Genomic DNA, 23362 nt, shown 5'->3' on the forward strand with positions numbered 1-23362 from the left:
TTTCAATTCTAAATACTGGCTCTGTCATTTACCATTGATGTGACTTGGAGATAATATATAATATTTAGGACTTCAATTTACTCATCTATAAATGAAAGATGATAAACTTGATCAACTCTAAGGTTCCTTCAGTGATTTGTATGTGTGCATGTATGTATGCATACTTGTCACATATCAAGGCATTTATCCTTTTAGTCATAATTAATAAATTTTATTTTGAGAGCAATTTACTTGACTATAGGGGAAGGTGAGCAAAAAAGTGAAAGATTTGGAGGTATTATTATTCCTACATGTGCTTTCAACTGATTGCAAAAAGAAGTGATGGGAAGAAGAGATTGCTGAAATGGAAAGCCAGTATGTTCAAAGAAGGCAAGGGATGAAATGTGAAAAAATTAAATCCAATCAAATCCAATTCACACCAGTTTGACTAAATAAGGCTATAAACTACATATTAGACCTATTGAAGGTGGAAGAAGAATCTGGCAATTCAATATTGACTGTGACAAGGCTATCAACAAGATAGATTTTATAAGTACTAATGGGGGGGAATCTTGATATGAAAATATTATTGGTGAGCAAGGAGTTTGCCAAATTCTCTGGGCTCTATCAGAGAAAACCAGCTGGCTTTGAAGAGAGTGCCAAGAGCAATGGTTTCTTAAGATGATAATAGGTTTCTGTGAATACTGTAACGTTGATGCTCCTTAGATCACAAGCCCTATGTAGGTTATCATTTTATCTTCTCAGAAAGTAGGTTAATATGCCATTTTTAGCCATTTTAAAACCAATTTCTTGCACTCCACTCTTTTCTCAGCCCATACTCTCCAAGTCTATTTGCTCTTTATTAGTTATTGTCCTCTACTAGAGGACTAGTAGTATTTAAACACCACGAGGGCAGGAGCTATCTTTTTTGTTTGTTTATTGTATTTACTTATTGCACTCTCAGAATTTAGCAGTGTTTGCTAAATAACAATTGCTTAATAATTTCTCCCATACATTCACTCATTTACTCCTGTATATGAAATGGAGTAATCTAGGATCACAGTTTAATTACAGTTACAACTAAAGATTTGTAATTTTGTGATTTACAAAGCACTTTATATGGTTTGGCCCAGGTATAGACCTTATCAGTATGAGTGATGCTATTTTAGCAAACCAACAAATATATATCAGGCATCTCCCCTCCTCCATTATATATGTATTATTTCTTTGAATCCTCACAGTAATATTGTGGAGTAAGTATCAGTATTATCATCCTCTTTTTCATAGATAAAGAGAGTATTATAGAAAGAGATTAAATGAATTGCCATTGATTACACAGTAGAAGTTGTATGAGGAAGTTTTTCTTGACTCCAGATTTGATAAACGATCTGCAATAGCTTGGTATGAGCTATTTCTGTGGATTTAGAGGGAGAAAGGACTTTAGAAATCAACTACTCTTACTCCCTCATTTTACAGAAAAGGAAAGAGAGGTAGAGATTCGAATTAAAAAGTTCACAAATCTAGTAAGTGGCAGAAATCATCTAGAAATAATCATGCCCCCTATGATATCTGAGCCAGACTTTTGGCTGCCCTGCCCAAGTTCTGGCTCAGTATGAAAATTTCTATTTTAAAGTTCTTTTCTTCCCTTAAAAACACTTGCTTTAAGCTAGAAAAATTCAGCTTTTGAAACAACAAATCATGTCATTTCTTTACGTCTCACATAATAAATCTTTGTATCCATATCTACATATCCCCATGAACAGTTAGAGATGGATACTTAAAAAATAAGGTTAAAAATATAAATAGCACAAGCATAATATAATTTGCACTAGAGCATGGTATAATTTGCAATGATGAATAGAGATAGTCGGGTATAGTTGCCAAGCAAACAGTAATTAACAAAGGCGTGAATGAGGATGTTCAGTGAAGACAAGCACCTCCGATGTGAGGACTTGTTAAGTCCTTTTCAGAGCTGCATAACAAACTTTAGTGTCCATCTGTTACTCACTTCTCACCTGTGACTCCAAGAAGTTATAGCATTACCCAGCAGACACACCTCAATAAACATATCTTGACAAACCAGTCAATAATTAACTAGTTGGCACAATTGAGAGAGTGTCAGGTCAGGAATCAGGGAGACTCATCTTCCCGAGTTCAAATCTGATCTCAGATACACTTACTTGTTTGATTCTGAGTTAGTCCTTTAACCCTGTTAGTCTCAGTTCTTCATCTGTAAAATGAGCTAGACAAGGAAATAGAAAATGACTGCAGTATCTTTGGCAAGAAAAATCCTGAAGAGATTCATGAAAAGTCTGAAACAATAAAAAAGCATCGAACTATAAAAGACCGGCTGAACCTTGTTGAAAGTAACTAATAGAATTCAAACCCATAAATGAGTTAGAGGGTTTCTACCCCAAACATGCAAAGACTTTTCCTTGGCAGAATAGGTATCTGAGGACAATTTATTTTCAATGGACATAAAAGTATTATAGGAAGCTCTGTGAAAAGCTTACAGCTTGATCAAACATCAAAGATGTCAAGCTTATCTATTCTAGGCTATTACCAGTCATATTGATTTTTGTCTGGCCATTAGACTTTAATGACTTACTTGACTCCAATTCATGAGTCAACATCATCCCATGATATTATTGGTTCTCTTTGAAAATAAAGATGACAACAACAACTGGCAAAAGACAACCCAGTAAATATCAAAACCTTGGAAAATATTGGACAGCATGTTGAAGTTGGGTCCTATAGATTGGACCCTTTTGTCAGTTTTGATGTTTTATTAAGTTTTTTTGGTTAATTATCAATGTTACTTTAGGAATATCACTTAACTTCTGAAGCATCTAGGTGGCACATGAATCCTGGATTTATAGTCAAGAAGACAAGAATTCAAATCCTGTCTCAGATGCTTATTAGTTGTGGGACCTGAACAAGTCATTTAACCTCTATTTTCCCCATTTTCCTCAATCGCAAAATGAGAAGCATAGTACCATCTACTTCATATGTTTGTTTTGAGGCTCAAATGATATATAATGTGCTGAGCATAGTCTTTGGCACTTAGTAGATGGCACTTAATAAATATTTTTTTTTCATTTCCTTTCAGAAAGGTCTTACTAGGCTTACCAGAACAGGATAGCCAAATTGACCCTCTGCTCCAAGATACATATGAATGAAAGATTTTCATAAATCTTCAAAGTGAACTCAGTTGTACAAATTTATTATTATTTTTAAAGCTGAATATGACTTTGATCCAATAAGTCAATTGAGAAAGATTTCTCTATGATGTATCTCATAGCATCAACCCTTTTGGATTATTGCTTGGAAAAACAAAACAAAACAAAACAAAAAAACATAAGCAAGTCTCTTACCTACTTCTTGGAAACTTCCCTTAAAGAGAAATGGCTATGTTAAAATCATAGTTTATTTTAACAAGTCAACAAGGATTTATTAAGTGCCTTGTTGTTTGGTGCTTCAGCTGTACCTGATTCTTTGTGACCCTACCATGCAACTATTGTCCAAAGAGTTTTCTTTGCAAAGATATTGGAGTGGTTTGTTATTTCTTTCTCTAGAATGGATTAAGATAAATAGAAGCTAAGTAACTTGCCTAGGGTCATATAGCTAGTAAGTGTATGAAGCTGGATTTGAAAGTAGTTCTTCTCGAGTTCAGGGACAGTATTCTATCTACTGAGCCACCTAGCTGCCTCATTATCAGGTGTCTACTATGTGCCAATTACTATGCTTATTGCTGAGGATCCAAAGAAAGGCAAAAGACAAACCTTATCCACAAGGAATTCTTAATCTAATCAGGGAGATGTACAAACAATTATGTTCAAATAAAATTTATAAAGAATACATTTGGGATAGTTTCAGGAGAAAGACATTAAAATTAAGGAAAAGTGAGAACGGAATCTTAAAGAATTTGAGACTTTAGATGAGAACTGAAAGAATCCAATAAAACTTAGAGGCAGAAGAGAAAACATTTGTAGGTATGGGACAAAGTCAGCAAAAATTCTAGTCAGAGGCTGGAGTGTCTTGTAAGGAATGGCAGACATTGATACCCATCAAACTAAAGTAAATGGAAGGGAAAGTAAAGTGTAAGAGTCCTATAAAGACAGAAACAAGCCAGGTTATGAAAAACTTTAAAAGGTCAACCAGGTGATTTTATATGTGTCCCTAAAGGTAATAGAAAGACAGGAGAGTTTATGGGATAAGAGCATGATGTGTTCAGACCTTCAGGAAGATTACTTGAGAGCTAAGTGGAGGATGACTTGAAGAGTGGAGAGACTTGAGATAGAGAGATCAAAATAAAATGCTGTTTTCATTTCTTGGGTGTGAAGTGATAGGAGCATGTATCAGGATAGTAGTAGGAGAGAATGGAAATGGGGCAGAATACATAATATACTCTTCTACTAGAGAAGATAAGAACACTTAGAAAACTTCTGGATATGAGAGGAAGAGCTGTAAAACAGATGGAAAAATAATGAGAGAGAATTTCATAAAAACCTAGAGAGAAGAGAAAAGGGTAACCAATAATTCCAAAGAATGCACAAATATCAAGAAGGTTAAGAATTGATGTAAAGCCCCTATGTTTGGCAGTTAAGAGAGTAACTTGATAGAGCAGTTTTAGTTTAATGATAAAGTCAGAAGCCAGACTAAAGAAAGAAAATGCAAATAAAATAAATTTTATTATCAAATCTGCATTTGAGAACTTCAAAATGCATTAAGTGCTGTTCTTCTAAATAGGTGGTAGTTACTAATTTGCATAAGGGATTTGGGGCAGGAATTTTTTTCTCTATTCCTAAAATTAATCATTATATTGACAAATATAGCTATATGACTCTGTACCTTGAAGATTTTTTTGGAGAGGGTCACAGATAATAGGGAACCCTGGGTGAAGTATAAGACCCTTTAGTCCAATAAAAGGAACCCTGCTGACAATGTCTGGTTTGGCTCCCCATTTCCCCTAAGGATTCTCTGCCTTCCTGAGAAGTCAGGGGGTATGACAACCTGTGTTGTAATTAAAGCAGAGTGATACCAGGTGGCAAACTACATACAAAAGCAAGTTGTTTATGTGGTCCCACATGCGCTGTTTATAGTTAGTACATGCCCCATGTTGCTATAGTTATGTAAGGATATTAGGGTATATAAGGCTGAGAGAATTTGGAATAAACAGACTCCATATTTGACTTTGACCATCCATGTGAGTCCTGCCTCTTCACTCCTCTTCTAAGATCAAGGACTCAGGCTGGTACTGAGATCTTCCAGAGAGCTAGTCTGGACATTACATTTGGCCTTCAATGAGGGACTTTGGAAAGTAGAGCACACAGCAATTTGACTAATGCCATCAGTGGGTTTGGTTGAGGAGTCCCTGTGACCCAGGAACAGGGTAAGTTTTAATAAAAGATAGACAAGTGGGAAGATTTTGGTAAAGACCAATCTAGTCACTTTCATTTTTCAGCCAAAATGGGGAAAGTGCTAACAAAAGAGCCTCTCTCCTGAGGGAAGTATGAAACAGGCTTAGTTAAGTTAATAAAGAAGCAAGGTTTGCTGGTAACTCAGAAGCAGATCACTGAGCTCTCAGATGCTCTGGAGTACACGTCTCCTTGGCTCTCTATGGAAGAGAGTCTGGAGCCAGAGATGTGAAAGATATTGGGAGAACAACTAACTGAATACAAAATGATAAAATTGGCTTTACGAAATCTATATATAAGAAAAAGAAAACTTTTAGTATGGGGTGTCAATCAAGGAAGTATGAGAAAAACAAGCAGAGGGTTGGTAGCCATAGCCATAGAGGGTACAGAGTGTGGGACAGAGCTAAGGAAGTCTTTTATAGTATTTTGTTGATTTATATTGTTTGTTACTGGGCTGAGAAGTTTGAGGGGCGTGGTACTTCTCTGTTTCTCAGCTCTTTCCACCCAAGCCAGTGCATGGCGCCCATAGGATATCCTCTGCTTCCTGATCCTCCTCCCTCAACTCTACTTTTGTGGGTAGAAGAAGGAGGAGAGGGAGGGGCACAGTTTTGCCCTCCTATGTTCCCCAAGACAAGGCAAAGGAGAAGAGACATTTTATTGCAATTAGGATTGCAATTGACCACTTTAGCTTTTTAGGCAAGGCCTCTGTGGCAGGCCTGCCAGTCCTTATACTTATCCTCATCCAATGGAAAATTGATACACCAGTGTGAGTAACCAGTGTGAGTAATCAGTGAAAAAATTTGGGCCTTATTAGCTATAGTATAGGAGCAACTTGACCAAGGACTCTTACCAACTTTCTCTAAGTCTTTGGAATTGCCTTGTATTTGCTGTAAAAAAGAAATCTGGAAATTGGAGGATGTTGACTGATTTGTGGAAAATAAATGAACAGATGGAAACTATGGGAACTCTTCTCTCTTCTGTCCATCTCCTACTCAATTGCCTAGGGAATGGCCTCTTTGGGTTATAGACCTTAAGGATTGTTTCTACTCTATCCCTCTGAATAAGGAGGATATGAAAAGATTTGCCTTTTCAGTGCCCAGTGTTAATTTATCTGAATCTTATAAAAGATTTGCATGGACAGTTTTGCCACAGGGAATGAAAAATAGCCCTACCATGTGTCAGATGCATGTGGCTGCTGTTCTTATTCCAGTAAGAAAAGCATTTCCTAAAATTATGTTATTACACTACATAGATGATAGCTTGGGGTGTGCACCTGAGGAACAAATGTTAGAAGCATTCCTACAAAAGATCATAGAAACAATAAGGAACTACCAATTGTATATATTCCAGAAAAAATTCAAAGACATGCTCCTTTTCAATATTTAGGATATGAAGTATATCCCAAAGTACTTAGGGTACAAAAACTTTCTTTAAGAACAGAGAAGTTGAACATCTTAAATGACTTTCAGAAATTGATAGGAGATATCCAATGGATGCCTCCAGTGTTAAGCTTACCCATTTATCAATTACAACCATTATATATGACATTTTAAGGGAAAATACTGCTTTAGACTCACCTTGTCAGTTTACAAAAGTAGTCCAAGAAACTCTGAGAATGGTTGAACTGGCTTTATCCAATGTGGTTGAAAGAGTCACTGAAAAACCCTTGGAAATATCAGTTTTTGCTACAAAAGAGGCACCTACAGCAGTCTTTCATCAAGGAGACAGTGTGATCGACTGGGTAATACTGCAATCACAACCAGACCAAAGCCTTACTCCTTACCCAGTGCTTGTGGCTAGAATCTTATTAAAGGCCATTAATCAAGTAATACAATTATTTGAGATAAGACCTGACAAGATATACATCTCTACCAAAGTGCAAATTAATGTATGTTGTGAAACCATCTCAGAATGGTGAATTTTATTGGCCACAACTCCAAACTTTACACATGGGTCCCCCTTAAAGATAACCCAGCTATTACATGATTGGCTATGGATTTTTGAAGAAAAAGTTTCTAAGGTTCCTCTTAGAGGACCAACCATCTTTACAAATACATCCAAACATAACATTTGTGCTATATATTCTCCTGACTTAGCTATAAAATTAGTAGTCAGAACTTCCTTTTAGGCCACTCAGCAGAATGAGTTGTATACAATTATACTAGCTCTTACTTATTATCCAGGAGATGTAAATTATATCTGGTTCAGCTTATTCAGTAGGTGTGGTACAAAGAATTGTCACAGCCCAAATAAAATTTGTAGCTTTAACATATTTCAGCTTTTTAAGGAACTTCAGGAGCAAGTGAGAAAATGTCCAGGTAAGTATTATCTTTTGCATGTCTATTCTCATACTAGTATTTTAGGAACTATTTTTTATGGAAACTCAAAGACAAATCACCTTCTCACCATGTTAACTAACACTCCTGTATTTCCGGCAGCCCAAGAATCTCATTCTAAATATCATCAGGCTGCTTGAGCTTTTGTTTGCATTTTGGGACAACAAAAGAGACAGCTAGGAGCATAGTAAAAACCTGTATGGCTTGCCTTCCTTTCCACGCTCCTATGCTCCCTTCAGGGAAGAACCCTTGTGATTTTAGACCCAGTGGAATTTGGCAGATGGATGTGACCCATTATAAATCTTTTACCTATCTTTTAAACATGTTGTAGTGTACATTTTTTTCAGGATTTACTTTTGCAGTACCAGTAGCAAAAGAGATGGCCCAGGTGGTCACTGAATTCCCTACACAGACCTTTTCAGTTATGGATGTGCCACAAGCAATAAAAACAGATAATGGACCTGCATATACTTTCAAATATTCTGTACACTTTTGTTCACAGTATCAGATTTCACACATCACTGGCATACCTTTCAATCCTCAAGAACAAGCAATAATAGAGAAGAAGAACAGAGACATCATGATGCTCCTCCAAAAACAAAGGAGAGGGGGAGCCACAGGAAACCCTGGAGAACTTCTAAACTTAATTCTTTAAACTATTACTTTTTTGATTTTTGATGAAGATGCACTGGCTTTGGCAGACAGGTTTCATAAAGGACAGTGTCCAGTGCGAGCAGTTCCAGTATCTTTAGATAATCACCAGGTGATGTGGAAAGATTCAGAGACTGGTGAATGGAGGGGACCAGACAGACTAACTGCTTGGGCAAAGAGTTTGCTTGTGTCTCTATGGATAGAAAAGGAATTCGATGGGTGCTGAAGAGTTGTATTTGCCTTGTCCATCAGAGAGATACAGACAAAGAGAAGACCCTCGAAATGAAGGAGAAGACTCAGGAAACATCACATGGTTCCATCTCTGACTATGACTGCCACTGAAAGAGCATAGCAGTTAACCCTATGTGTATGGCAATTGACTAATGAGCATCTCCATGACCATAAAAGTAATTGCTAATGAGACTGATGCAGGACTTCAAAATCTGCAGGAATCACTGGATTCCCTAACACATGAAGTGATGGACAATAGATTGGCTTTGGACTATCTCTTGGCTACTGAAGGAGATATATGTGTGGTTGTGCATTAATAATTATTTCTATACTTCCTTTGGGACTCATGGAAGTCTTTTATAGTATCTTGTTCATTCATATTGTTTGTTATATTACTACTTTCCTGGGTGATATTAATACTTGTCTCTGTGATTCCTCCCATACTGATGGATTTAATCACTAATGTATACCTGCTTCAATTAAAACAAAAGAAAGGGAGAGATGTAGAGGGCCATAGATAGTAGGAAATCCTGGGTGAGGTATAAGACCTTTTAGTCCAATAAAATAAATCCTGCTGACAGTGTCTGGTTTGGCTCCCCATCTCCCCCTAAAGGTTCTCGAACTTCCTGAGAAGTCAGGGATTGATGACAACCTATATTGTAATTAAAACATGATACAGAGGTGTATCTCTCTGTGGCAAAGAAACATATACACACAATATCAAGTTGTTTATGTGATCCTCCATGATCAGTATATAGTTAGCGCATGCCCAGTGTTGCTATAGTTATATAAGCATTAGTGTTATATAAGGTTGAGAGATTTGAAATAAATAGACTCCATGTTAGAGCATCTATGTGAGTCCTGCTTCTTCACTCCTCTTCTAAGATCAAGGACTCAAGCTGGTACTGAGATCCTCCAGAGAGGTAGTCTGGACACTACAATTTTTCATCTTTCAGATTTACCTATTAATATTTTTAGGAAAATATTAATCTCTTTCAACTAACACATTGGTGGTAGATTAGCTGAAATATTACTAAAGCAAAGGGAGAATGACATTGAATAGACAGGGAAGGGAGGAAGTCTTATTAAGGAGCATAATAAGTAAAATTTTTTGAAAGTCCTTTTGAACCTAGTCCCATTTTTTTTATATATCATCTGCCTTTTATACCATAGCGTCTAACCAAACTGACCTTGTTATTTTTTCTCATACATGATACTCCATCTTCTTTCTCAAATGTTTCTCAAATGTTTCTCAAAAGCAATTGTATTGCTTGTGGCACACCTATAACTGAAAAGGTCTATGTATCTTAGAATTCATCAGTCCTCTTAAAGCTCTGCTATAATCAGTTTCTACATGATTCCTTTCCTTACCCTTTAGCTGTGCTCAATATTAAAATCAAACAAAACATATTACATATTTCATATTACATTTTTCCCCCTGCTACATAAAAAGTGTTGGACAGTCAGATCATTCTACAAATAGAGTGCTGAACTAGCAATGAGGAAGCCTAATCATGCTGAGTTCAAATCTGGCCTTAGACACCTTTTAGTTGTATCACTTTGGGCAAATCATTTAATCCCGTTTGCTTCAGTTTCCTCATCTTTAAGGAAATGACATACTACTCAATTATCTTTGCCAAGAAAACCATAAAAGGGGACACAAACACTAAGACAAAACTGAAAACAACTAAACAACAAAGATAACAAATGGCTGATAATGTTTTAATCTGCTCTCAAGAGCTTTTTTCACAAGAAGTGTTATCTAGCTACAGATTCCTCATTATATGCCTGAAACATGATTGTGTGGAAATGGTGCTACTGAATAAATGTTTGTTAGTGTGACTCCATCCTAACACATTGTTGCCCATCAACTATACAGATGTATGTATATATGTATATATTCTAGCACTAGTTTTCTGCTGATATAGTGATAAGAAAAATAAAATCAATAGGAAATTCCAACTGCTTATTATGATGCTTATGTTTAGGTCTACATCATGAGTGACTGTTTTCTAATATGAATACACTGATTACTGCACTGCTTTAGTCAGGGTGAGTTGTTTTTAGAATTCCTCTCATGACAGATATTCCCTTTTTTCTAATATTATTGCAGACTGGTTTAATATTCTATAATGTCTAGAGAAAATGAAATGATAGTCTTATTGTATTCTTCTGAACAACCAAGAACAAGGTTCTGCAATTTATGACCCACAGACCAAAACTAGTCCATCACTACGTTTTTTTGTATAGCTGGGAGTGGAGTTGTTTTTCAACCCTACGCAAATGTATAAAAACTAATAGAAGGGCAAGATTTGGCCTGAAGATCTTATTTTGTTAAGCCCTAATTTAGAATATTGTGTTCAGTTTTAGTGTGCTGTATTTTAGGAAACTGATAAATTGGACAGAAGAGGGTAAATGGGGTAGTGAATAGCTTTGCTTTATTTCAGATCAGTTAAAGGAACTAAGAATATTTTACCTGGTCAAGAGAATATTTTAAGAATATATAATAATAGCCTCCATGTTTGCAAAGGACTTTTATGTAAAAATTATATATATATATATACATATATATATGCATATATATTAATGTATATATTTATATTAGATTTATTCTGTCTGATATCTGAGGTTATAACTAGCCCCAAATGCAAAAGCTGTAGAGGCAGAATTTTGCTTGATATAATCTAATACTAATAATTCGAATTTTCTTAAAATATACTTCATTGGTTTAGAGACTTTTATTTCTAATTGGAAGTTGTTAAGCATAGACTTCATGATTACATATCAGGGATATTATAGAAGAGAAATTACATAAAAATTAGACAATATCTCCTGAGGAGCCTTCCACCTTCCAAATTCTATGACTCTGGTTGTTTCCATGCTATATATTTCCTTATTTGTGAATCTGTATTACATTCAAAATTAGACAACTGGCCTGATCAATCTAATTTTTGAATACAATGTTTAATTGTGAATTCTAATTTTTCTGGCTATGAGTGAATAAAGAATTCATTAAGCACTTATTATAAACAAAGTACTGTGATAAGCACTCAGAATAAAAAGTAGAAAATATGTTTCTTCCTCTTAAGGAGCTCACATTGCAATGATGGTGGCAAAACATATGGAAGGTTTTAATTGTTAGTTAGATGTAAATGTGCCATGGACTTTGAGGTATGTTGGTAAAGCATTTGGGAAAGCTGCTTCTTTAATATCATTTTAAACTGAAAAGAATATATAGTCAGTCTTTATTTTATGTCATTATCTGTGCCAAGAAGCAGGGATAGATTATTGATAGTTTCATTTATTTTCCTGCTTGATGCTTGAGATAGAACTGTTTTGAGATTTAAGTTTCTTTGAAAATGTGAGGAACGAAGAAAAGATACCTGGAGTTATCACATCAATCTTACTTTTGCACACTTGATTTTTTGACTCCAAGTGAATGATTTTACATTTATTCTTATTCAATTTATTTTGTCTAATTCAGATCATTGTTCTAGTTGTTAAGATTTTATATTTTGAAGCATAGGTTATGTTTGCTTGTTTGTATATAAAAATAAAAGGGAACAAAATAAAAAAAGAAGATAAATTAATTTCTGGGAAGGAGTGAATTTCATAGAAACTACAAATAATCTCATATAGGGAAATAAGGAATGGCAGACATTGAGTACTTGGGAGCTTTGTGTTAAATATAGCTAGATATATTAGAGCCAACTAGGTGAATTCTGATTCACTCCAAGTTGAATCTGATTCTTCATCTGTTTAAAAAGTTTAGCAATGCAAGAAAGAAAAGGTAGAGACTGGTTATAGCTTCTGCAAAGAACATTTCTCTTTCAAATGAAGGATTCAAGACAAGGTCATTGATTGTATTACATAAACATCCTTTCTATTATGTATGGTTTCTACATTTTTGCCTTGAGATGTTTTTCATTCATGCTAACACTTATCACTCATCCCTCTGCACCTTCTTTTGAATCTCTTATTTCACTGTAGAACAGCTGAAGATAAATGGCTGCTTTCCTAGCAGGTAAATAAGACTCTTGAATTTTCCTTATGTTGAAGAAATGATGAATTGGTCCAACTCCATTAAATGCAAGTGCCATAGCTGTGTCAGAAAACAACCTTAGCCTGAGCTGCAAATTTTTGTCTGATGCTATTAAACACTTATCTACCTTGTGAGTCTTTACCATTTACTTTGTGAGCCTATATTTCAAAGTTCATATCTTATCCAAGGGTAACATAATGCTTAATGGAAATGTGGTATTTAACAGTCATGACTATAAAAGAAGAGAGTTTTAATTCCTATTTGGGGTAGGGTGTCCCATGTTTTATCAGTGAAAACAAGGATTAATGCTATTGACACAATTTTGGTCTATTTGTATACCATCATGCAATTATCTTCATATCACATTGTGGAAATTATTCTTATTATTTCTTGTTATTTGACAGGTTTTGGTATGGAACTATTTTATTGTTTATTTTTATTATTATTGTCATATAGTATTTCTTATATTCTTAATCTGAGGGTTCAATAAAACTATTAAATAATTATGCCATTGTTCCATCCCTAGTCTATTGCTTTACCTACTGATCCTTCTTCAGACATCAGTGTCATACTTCAATTATTTTACAAAATTTCCCTAGTTATATTTACTAGACTCCCAAGTCCTTGTGGGTTAGTTTCATGTTCATTTCTTGTTCTGTATTATAAATGTTTAGGCAAAACACAAGTTCTGGAAATTCAAATGAACCAAAGCAAAGAAAAAATTGTTTCAAAATTTCCAATCTGCTTGTTTGTGTCCAAAAAATTATCTTATGACTGCTTAAATTCATATGATAGTTTTTGAGCTGAAACCCTTCTGTACCAGGAAAGGCCAAAAAGGAAAGATTAAAAATCAAATGTATCCAGTACCAGCTTGTCTTAAGCATTGCAAATAGAAATGCAAGGATCTTTTCTTATTGATGATGCTGCATACTCTCTCCATTTTGTTGATGTCTTAGTAAGGTGTCAATTAAAGATGATATGTGCAAATCATTTAAAACTATACAGAGAAAAAAGAAAAGGTTATAAAATATAAGGTTACAGCTCAGCAATTAGAACAGCAATAAATGCAAGTTATACATGTATATAACAAAATGTATGTAGAATGGAAAATTCCAGTTGTATTTGTGCCCTGAGATAGCATCTCCTTGGTCACAATTTTGAACTTTTGTCATCTTACAACTTTATAACATGTCATAAATTGTGAGAAGTATATGTGCATCATTCCCCTTGAAAAACTAAGGGTCATTCACCAGAATGTTCTATTAAAATAAAGAACACCCAAATGGCATTTTTTATTAAGTAAAAGTTAGATGTGTACGTGGTGTAAAGAATTGGGGAAAATGTTACTGGCATAAAACTTGACACTGCTTCCAAAGGAAACATCCTCTATTGTCATAATATAAATGAAGGAATTATTGTAAGATAATTTTGTTATAATGGAACACTTTATAAAAAGAAAACTTTTAGATCATGATCCTTTGTTTTGAATAGAAGTAAGCATCAAAGCCTAAAATTAGAAAAAGGGCTTTGGAAAAATTGTGAAGTAGGTAGTTTGTCTTTTTAGATTCTCTTTCTTCACTACTGCTTTTGTTCCTTAGTTGCTTTTGTTTTACTTAAATATTAATATAGATATGTGATCTCATCATTGTGGTTATTTTCTATCTCATCTTAATTTTCCCATATATTTAATGATATCCTTTTCAGGGCAGAGATAAAATGGCAGGGAGCAAACATAACTTTTTTGTGACCTCCTCTGATCTTCTCTCAAACCAACAGCAGATTAAACTTTGAACTGGTTTTGGAGTGACTGAACCCACAAATATTTCCAGAAGTACATTTCCAGAAGTACAATACATTTCCAGAAGAAGATATTTTGGAAGAACTTCAGAATAGGTCTGTTTCAAATGGGTAGGGGGAGAGGCTGTGGAGTGCAGACTCTGTGCAAGGACCCTGGGGCAGGGAGCCAGAACTTTGTGGCATGCCACACGAGGGAATCAATCTACTGTAAGGCTCTTAGGCTATTCTGTTTTGGTTGCAAGCAGGTGGATAGCAGACTTGCTATAAAGCACCCCAAAGTGAATACAAAAGGCAAATTTTAAGCCTGTGAGCCCTGAAAGAACTTGGTGCCTGTCTGCAATTACCCAGCACTGGAAGTCAGTCAGAAACACCAGCCCTAGGGCAAACTAAAGCAGCTGTCACCTCTTTGCCTTAAGAGTTGATCTTAACCCTTAAAAATGAACAAAAAAGCAACAAGAACTCTGACCACAGACAACTTTTATGGAGAGAGAGAATAGACTTCAACCTCTGAGGTTCCTAAAGGCAAATTAATTCCAGATGAAGTCACAAAGGGAGATATGAGCTGGTATCAATTTCACAAGACTTTCTTGGAAGATTTCAAAAAGGATCTTAAAAGAGAGTTAGAAGAAATATGGGGGAAAAATATATATATATGTATATATATATATATATTTTTTGCCAGAGGATTATGGAAAAGGAAAACCAGAAATTATCTGAAGAAAATTTCATTAAATAGATTGGATGAAATGGAAATAGCATATAACTCCTTTCAAAATAGACATGAAAAAGATATCAATTCATTGCAAAACAGAATTTGTGAAATGAAAAAAAAAATGTAATGACAAAAACAATTCAATTGACCAAATACAAATAAAAAAGGGAACTGAAGAAAATAATACACTAAAAATTACAATTGAACAAATAGAAGTGAATGACTCAACAAGACTTCAAGAATCAGTCAAATAAAACCAAAAAAGTGAAAAATAATAGAAGAAAATATGAAATAGCTCCTAGGAAAAATAACTGATGTGGAAAATAGATCTAGGAGAGAAAATCTAAGGATTATTGGATTTTCAGAAAGGCATGATGAAAAATAAAAGCCTAGATATTATCTTTCAGGAAATCATCAAGGAAAACTGCCATGATGTCCTAGAAACAGAGGGTAAAATATCCATTGAAAAAATTCATCAATCACGTCCTGAAAGAGACTCCAAAATGAAAACTCCAAGGCATATTGTGGCTAAATTTTAGAGCTATTGGACCAAGGAAAAAATATTGCAAGCAGCCAGAAATTTTTTTCTGAGTAGCCACAATCAGGATAACCCAGGAAGTAGCAGCTTCTACCTTAAAGGATCAAAGGTCCTGGAATCAGATATTCCAAAAGGCAAAGGAACTTGGATTGCACCCAAGAATAAACTATCCAGCTAAACTTAACATTATTTTTCAGGGAAGAAGATGCCCCTTAAATGACAGAGGTGAATTTCATTTATTTCTGATGAAAAGATGAACGAAAAAAATTGATCTCCAAATACAGAACTCAAGAGAAGCATAAAAAGGTAAAAAGGAAAAAAAAATTGAGAATTATATTTCTGTTATGAGTATACTTTGATATAATTTGATTTTGTTATGATAATATGAAAAAGAAATTAGAGATAGGAAGGGGATTATACTAGGAAAAGAGGAAAATGGAGGTAAAATGAGGGAAATTACATCTCACGAAGAGGCAAAGAATACCTACTATAATTGAGGGAAAGAAGGGAGGGAAATGAAAATTGTTGAATCTTACCTCATCAGATTTGGCTCAAAGAGAGAATATTGGATGTATTTGGTTTCACAGAGAAATTTGTCTCATCTTATAAGGAAGTGGGACAGGAAAGGGGAAAAGAAAGGGGAAGGTTAATAGAAGGGGAAACAGTAGAAGTAGGGGAAAGGTGTAAGAAAGGGGGAGAGACTTGAAAGGAGGAGGACTATTTGAGGCAGGTGGTGGTCAGAAACAAAATACAGGGAGGAAAATAAAAGCATAACTTGGGGTAAATAAGATGACAGGAAATATGGAATTATTTATTTTAATGTGAATGGAATGAACTCTCCCATAAAATGAAAGCAGATAGCAGACTGGATTAAAAGCCAGAATTCTACAATATGTTGTTTATAAGAAATACATTTAAAGAAAAGTGATACATATAGAATAAAGGTAAAAGGTTGGAGCAGAATTTATTATGCTTTAGATGAAGTAAAAAAAAAAAAAAAAAGCATGAATAGTGACCCTGGTCTCAGATCAAGCAAAAGCAAAAATAGATCTAATTACAACATATAAAGAATGAAATTATATCTTGCTAAAGGGTACCATAGGTAATGAAGTATATATATAATATGCACTAGTGGTATAATATTCAAATTCCTAGAGGAGAATTTAAAAGAGAAGCAAGAAGAAATAGACAGCAAAACTATGCTACTGGGAATCTCAAACTTGCCCTCTCAGAACCAGAAAAATAAAAGCACAAAATATATAAGAAAAAAGTTAAGGAGGTAAGCAGAATTTTAGAAAAGTTAGGTATGATAGATCTTTGGGGACAATTGAAGGGAGACAGAAGGGATTATACATTTTTCTGTATGGTTCATGGAACCTATACAAAATTGACTATGTTTTAGGGCATAAAAATCTCAAAACCAAATGCAGAAATGAAGAAATAGTAAATGCATTTTTTAAAATCAAGATGCAATAACAATCACATGCAATAAAAGGTCAAGGGAAAATAGACCAAACATTAATTGGAATTAAATAATCTAATCCCAAAGAATGAATGAGTGAAACAACAAATCATAGACACAATCAATAATTTCATCCAAGAGAATGACAATAATGAGACAACACACCAAAATTTGTGGGATGCAGCCAAAGCAATTATAAGGGCAAATTTTATATCTCTAGATGCTTATTTGTATAAAATAGAGAAAGAGAAAATCAATGAATTGGACTTGTAAGTAAAAAAGCTAGATAAAGAATAAATTATATACCCACAATTGAATACCAAATTTGAAATTCTGAAAATAAAAGGGGAGATTAATAAAAATGAAAGTAAGAAAACTATTGAATTAATAAATAAAACTGAGATGTTTTTATGAAAAAAAAAACACAACAAAATAGATATACCTTTAGCTAATTTGATTAGAAAAAGGAAAGAAGAAAAGCAAATTGTTAGTCTCTAAAATGAAAAGGGAGAACTTTTCACCAATGAAGAGGAAATTAGAAAAATAATTAGGAGTTATTTTGCCCAACTATATGTCAATGAATTAAATAATCTAAGTGAAGGGGAGGAATATGTGCAAAAATATAGATTGTCCAGGTTAGCCGAAAAGAAAATAAATTATTTAATTAGTGCCATTTTAGAAAAAGAAGTAGGACAAGCTAATAATTAATTCTTTAAGAAAAAAATCTCCAGGGCCAGATGGATTTACAAGTGAATTCTACCAAACATTTAAAGAACAATTAATTTTAGTACTATACAAACTATGTGAAAAAATAGGGAAAGAGGGACACCTACCAAATACCTTTTATGGCACAAATATGATCCTGATACCTAAACCAGCTAAGATGAAAACAGAGAAAGAAAATTATATATCAATTTAACTAATAAATATTGATGAAAATATTTTAAATAAAACATAGCAAAGAAATTATAGAAAGTCATCCTCACGATAATACACTATGACCAAGTAGGATTTATACCAGGAATTCAGGGATTGTTCAATATTAGGAAAACTATTAGCATAATTGACTATATCAATAATCAAACTAGCAAAAATCATATGCTCATCTCAATAGATGAAGAAAAAATATTTGATAAAATCCAACACAAATTCCTATTAAAAAACATTAGAGAGTATAGGAATAAATGGACTTTAAAAAAAAATGATCAGTAACATCCATTTAAAAGCATCAGCAAGCATCTTATGTAGGGGGAACAAACTAGAATCATTCGCAATAAGATCAGAAGGGAAACAAGGGTGCCCACTATCACCATTACTATTCAATATTGAATTAGAAATGTTAGCTTTGTCAATAAAAGAAGAAAAAAAATGAAAGGAATTAGAGTAGCTCATGAGAAAATCAAATTATCAGTCTTTGCAGGTGAGATGATGGTATACTTAGAGAAGCCTAGAGAATCAACTAAAAAACTACTAGAAACAATCCATAACTTTAGCAAAGTTGCAAAATACAAAATGAATCCACATAAATCAGTAGTATTTTTTTATATTACCAACAAAGTCCAGCAGCGAGAGATACAAAGACAAATTACATTTAAAATAATTGCAGATAATATAAAATATTTGGGAATCTATCTGCCAAGGTAATCAGGAACTATATGAACACAACTACAAAGCACTTTCCATGCAAATAAAATGAGATCTAATCAATTGTTTAACAAGTGCTCACAGGTAGAGTGAATATAATTAAATTTTCAATATTACCTAAATTAATCTACTTATTTAGTTCCATACCAATCAAACTCCTAAGAAGTATTTTACAAATATAGAAAAAATAGTAACAAAATTGATCTGGAAGAAAAAAAAAAGGCATTGACTAATATCTAACTCCATACACCAAGATAAGGTGAAAATGGGTTCATGATTTAGACATAAAGAATGATACTATAAGCAAATTAGAAGAACATAGGATAGTTTACTTCTCAGATCTGTGGATAAGAAAGGAATTTATGTCCAAAGAAGAACTGGAACTCATTACTGAACAGGAAATAGACAATTTTGATTAAATTAAGTTAAAATTTTGATTAAGTTAAAAAGGTTTTATAACATCAAAACTGACAAGACAATAAAAGAAACAATACATTGGGAAAACCTTTTTACATTTAAGCGTTGTGATAGAGGCCTCATTTCTAAAATATATAATGAATTGACTTAAATTTATAAGAATTCATTCCATTCTGCAACTGATAAATGATCCACAGATATGAACAGACAATTTTCACATGAAGAAATTAAAATCATTTCTAGTCATATGAAAAAGTGCCCTAAATGACTATAGATCAGAGAAATGCAAATTAAGACAACTCTGACCTAAACAATTTTGGAAAAATATTAAGTGCTCCTGGATGGGTTGAATGAATATAATAAAGATGACATTACTATCTAAACTAATCTATTTATTTAGTGCTATGCCAATCAGTCTCCCAAGAAACTATTTTTATGACCTAGAAAAAATAACAACAAAATTCATCTGGGAGAACAAAAGGTCAAGAATTTCAAGGGAACTAATAAAAAAAATCAAATGAAAGTGGCCTAGCTGTACCTGATCTAAAACTATATTATAAAGCAGCGGTTACCAAAACCATTTGGTCCTGGCTAAGAAATAGAGTAGTCAATCAATAGAATAGGTTAGGTTTGCAGGACAAAATAGTCAATAACTATAGCAATCTAGTGTTTGACAAACCCAGAGACCCCAGCCTTTGGCATAAGAATCATTATTTGACAAAAATTGCTGTGAAAATTTGAAATTAATGTGGCAGAAACTAGGCATTGACCCATATTTAACATCATATACCAAGATAAGATCAAAACAAGTTCATGATCTAGATATAAAGAATGAGATTATAAATAAGATAGAAGAACATAGGATCATTTACCTTTCAGACCTGTGGAGGAGGAGGGAATTTGTGACCAAAGAAGAACTAGAAGTCATTATTGATCACAAAATAGAAAATTTCCATTATATTAAGTTAAAAAGCTTTTGTACAAATAAAACTAATGTGGACAGGATTAGAAGGGAAGCAATAAAGTGGGAAAACATTTTTACAGCTAAAGGTTCTGATAAGAAATCAAACCATTCTCCAATTGATCAAAGGTCAAAGGATATGAACAGATAATTTTCACATGAAGAAATTGAAACTATTTCTAGTCATGAAAAGGTGTTACAAAGCGTTGTTGATGAGAGAAATGCAAATTAAGACAATTCTGTGATACCACTACACACCTGCCAGATTGGCTAAGATGACAGGAAAAGTTAATGATGAATATTGGAGGGGAAGTGGGAAAACTGGGACACTGATAATGTGCATTGTTGGTAGAGTTGTTAACGGATCCAACCATTCTGGAGAGCAATTTGGATCTATACTCAAAAAGTTATCAAACTGTGCATACCCTTTGATCCAGCAGTGCTACTACTGGGCTTATATCCCAAAGAGATATTAAGAAAGGGAAAGGGACCCGTATGTGCAAAAATGTTTGTGGCAGCCCTTTTGTAGTGGCTAGAAAATGGAAATTGAAGGGATGTCCACCAATTGGAGAATGGCTGAACAAATTGTGGTATATGAATGTTATGGAATATTACTGTTTTATAAGAAATGACCAGCAGGATGAATACAGAGAGGCTTAGAGAGACATACATGAATTTATGCTAAGTGCACTGAGCAGAACCAGGAGATCATTATACACTTCAGCAACAATACTACATGATGATCAATTCTGATGGACATCACTCTCTTCACCAATGAAAGGATGTAAATAAGTTCCAAATGATCTGTAATGAACAAAACCAGCTACACCCAGGTTATTATAATTCAGGTTATTTTTATCTTCTTTCTAAATCTGATCTTTCCCGTGTAACAAGATAAATGTATAAATATGTATACATATATTGTATTTAACATATACTTTAACATATTTAACATGTATGGGACTACCTGCCATCTAGAGGAGATGGTGGGGGGAAGGAGGGGAAAAGTTGGAACTGAAGTTTTTGCAAGGGTAAGTGTTGAATAATTAGCCTTGCATGTTTTGTATATAAAAAGCTATAATAAAAAATAAAAAAAAACACAAAAAAGACAACTCTGAGATACCACTTCATACCTCTCAGATTGGCTAAGATGACAGGAAAAGATAATGATGAAGTTGGAGCGGATGTGAGAGTACTGGACACTCATAGATGACTTTCATCATCACAAGATCAGTGGAACAGACCTGAATCATCTCATTGTTGAAAAGAGTCATATCCATCAGAATTGATCATCATATAATATTTTTACTGTGTATAGTTATTTCCTGATTTTGTTTATTTTAGTTAGCATCTGTTCATGTAAGTCTCTCCAGGCCTCTCTGAAGTCATCCTGCTGATTGTTTCTTGTTAAAAAATAATATTTGATTACATTCATATATCATAACTTATTCAGCCATTCTCCAACTGATGGGCATCCACCCAGTTTCCAGTTTCCTTCCACTACAAAAAGGGCTGCCAAAAACATTTTTGCACATGTGGATCCCTTTCCCTTCTTTAAGATCTTTTTGGGATGTAAGCCCAGTAGAAATATTGCTGTATCAAAGGGTATGCACAATTTGGTAACTTTTTGAGCATAGTTCCAAATTGTTCTCTAGAATGGCTGTGTTGGGGTCCTCAGCTAGTGCAGACCTGCAGATACTAGTTGGAGTCTGAGCACTTACACACAATTATCATCACCTCTACAACCTTCGGATGTCTCTGGATATGACAGAGCAGTCTGGCACCACTTATGCAGTTAAAGAAACTTTATTGCGTGGTTACATCATCTTGTCCCTTCTTTAGTTCACTGTGCAAGTAGAACAAGTTGGTTGCAATCAGTTGTGTCAATCTGTAAAATCTAGAGCTTCCAAGTGTGGAAAATAGGATGGACTCTATTTCTAATACTAGAATAACAGAATTCCCTTAATTCCAATCTGTTCCTTAATAATTGTAGGCATTTTATTTAGAAATACGTTTTTCTAGGCAAGGGAGAAAGAAAGATATATTTGTAAATTGTCATTTTAGAAAATAATATATATGAGTAATGTGTGTGATATTCACGTTTTTTCTCTCTTCCTCTGCTGTCCTGTACGTTACCCCTCTCACCTGCCCATGCCAACATGCCCCAGCAACAAGTATGTGTATAGCTTGTTTATCCAGGAGCCCAACTCCTGAGACAGTGGGGGCTATCTCAATTAGGTGCGTGCTTGATGCCTGTCCTGATGTGTCTGCAGGGTGTGTACCCCGAACCTTTAGCCAGTCACATAGAACACATACCCGAGGCTTCAACAACCATTCCCAAGAGTGAGCTGACCGAGATGCAACCAGCCACAGAACACAAGAGTCAGATTTGCACAAGACTTGTTTTTGCACAGACTTATTGCCTATGCAAATGGGGCATTGTGTGCAAGGTACATGATGAAGGGTTGCATGATTAATGCAGACTCTTGTTATTCTGTTCCCTAGCATTCTTGTTGCTAGGTTCCCTACTATGGCTCGATCCATTCACAGTTCCACCAACAATGTATTAGTGTTCCAGTTTTCCTACATCCCCTCCAACATTTGTCATTATCTTTTACTATAATCTCAGTTGATCTGAGAGATATGTAGTGGATCTCAGAATTGTCTTAAATTTCATTTCTCTGATCAATAGTGATTCAGAGCACCCTCTCATATGATTAGAAATAGTTTTAATTTCTTCATCTGAAAATTGTCTGTTCATATCCTTTGACCATTTATCAAATGGAGAATGGCTTGAATTCTTCTCTGGTCACAAATTTCTTCCTTCTCCATAAATCTGAGAGGTAAACCATCCTATGTTTTTCTCATTTACTTATAATATCACTCTTTATGTCTAAATCATGAACCCATTTTTACCTTATCTTGGTAGACAGTATTAGGTATGGGTCAATGCCTATTTTCTGTCATACTAGTTTCTAATTTTTCCAGCAGTTTTTCTCAAATAGTGAGTTCTTATCCCAAAAGTTGAGGTATTTGGGTTTGTTACATACTAGATTGCTACAGTTATCGACTATTTTGTCCTGCAAATTTAACATATTCCACTGACTGACTACTCTATTTCTTAGCCAGTACCAAATGGTTTTGATGACTGCTGCTTTATAATATAGTTTTAGAT

At 34.3% G+C, this 23362-nt stretch overlaps 1 pseudogene; it reads right to left on the bottom strand.

Moving 5' to 3' along the window:
- The window catches only part of LOC100920007, a 190921-nt pseudogene extending 168190 nt beyond the window's left edge, over nt 1–22731 (bottom strand).
- Nucleotides 22732–23362: the final 631 nt, after the last annotated feature.

This window comes from Sarcophilus harrisii, chromosome 1, assembly GCF_902635505.1.
Source record: "Sarcophilus harrisii chromosome 1, mSarHar1.11, whole genome shotgun sequence".
Classification (NCBI taxonomy): Eukaryota; Metazoa; Chordata; class Mammalia; order Dasyuromorphia; family Dasyuridae; genus Sarcophilus; species Sarcophilus harrisii.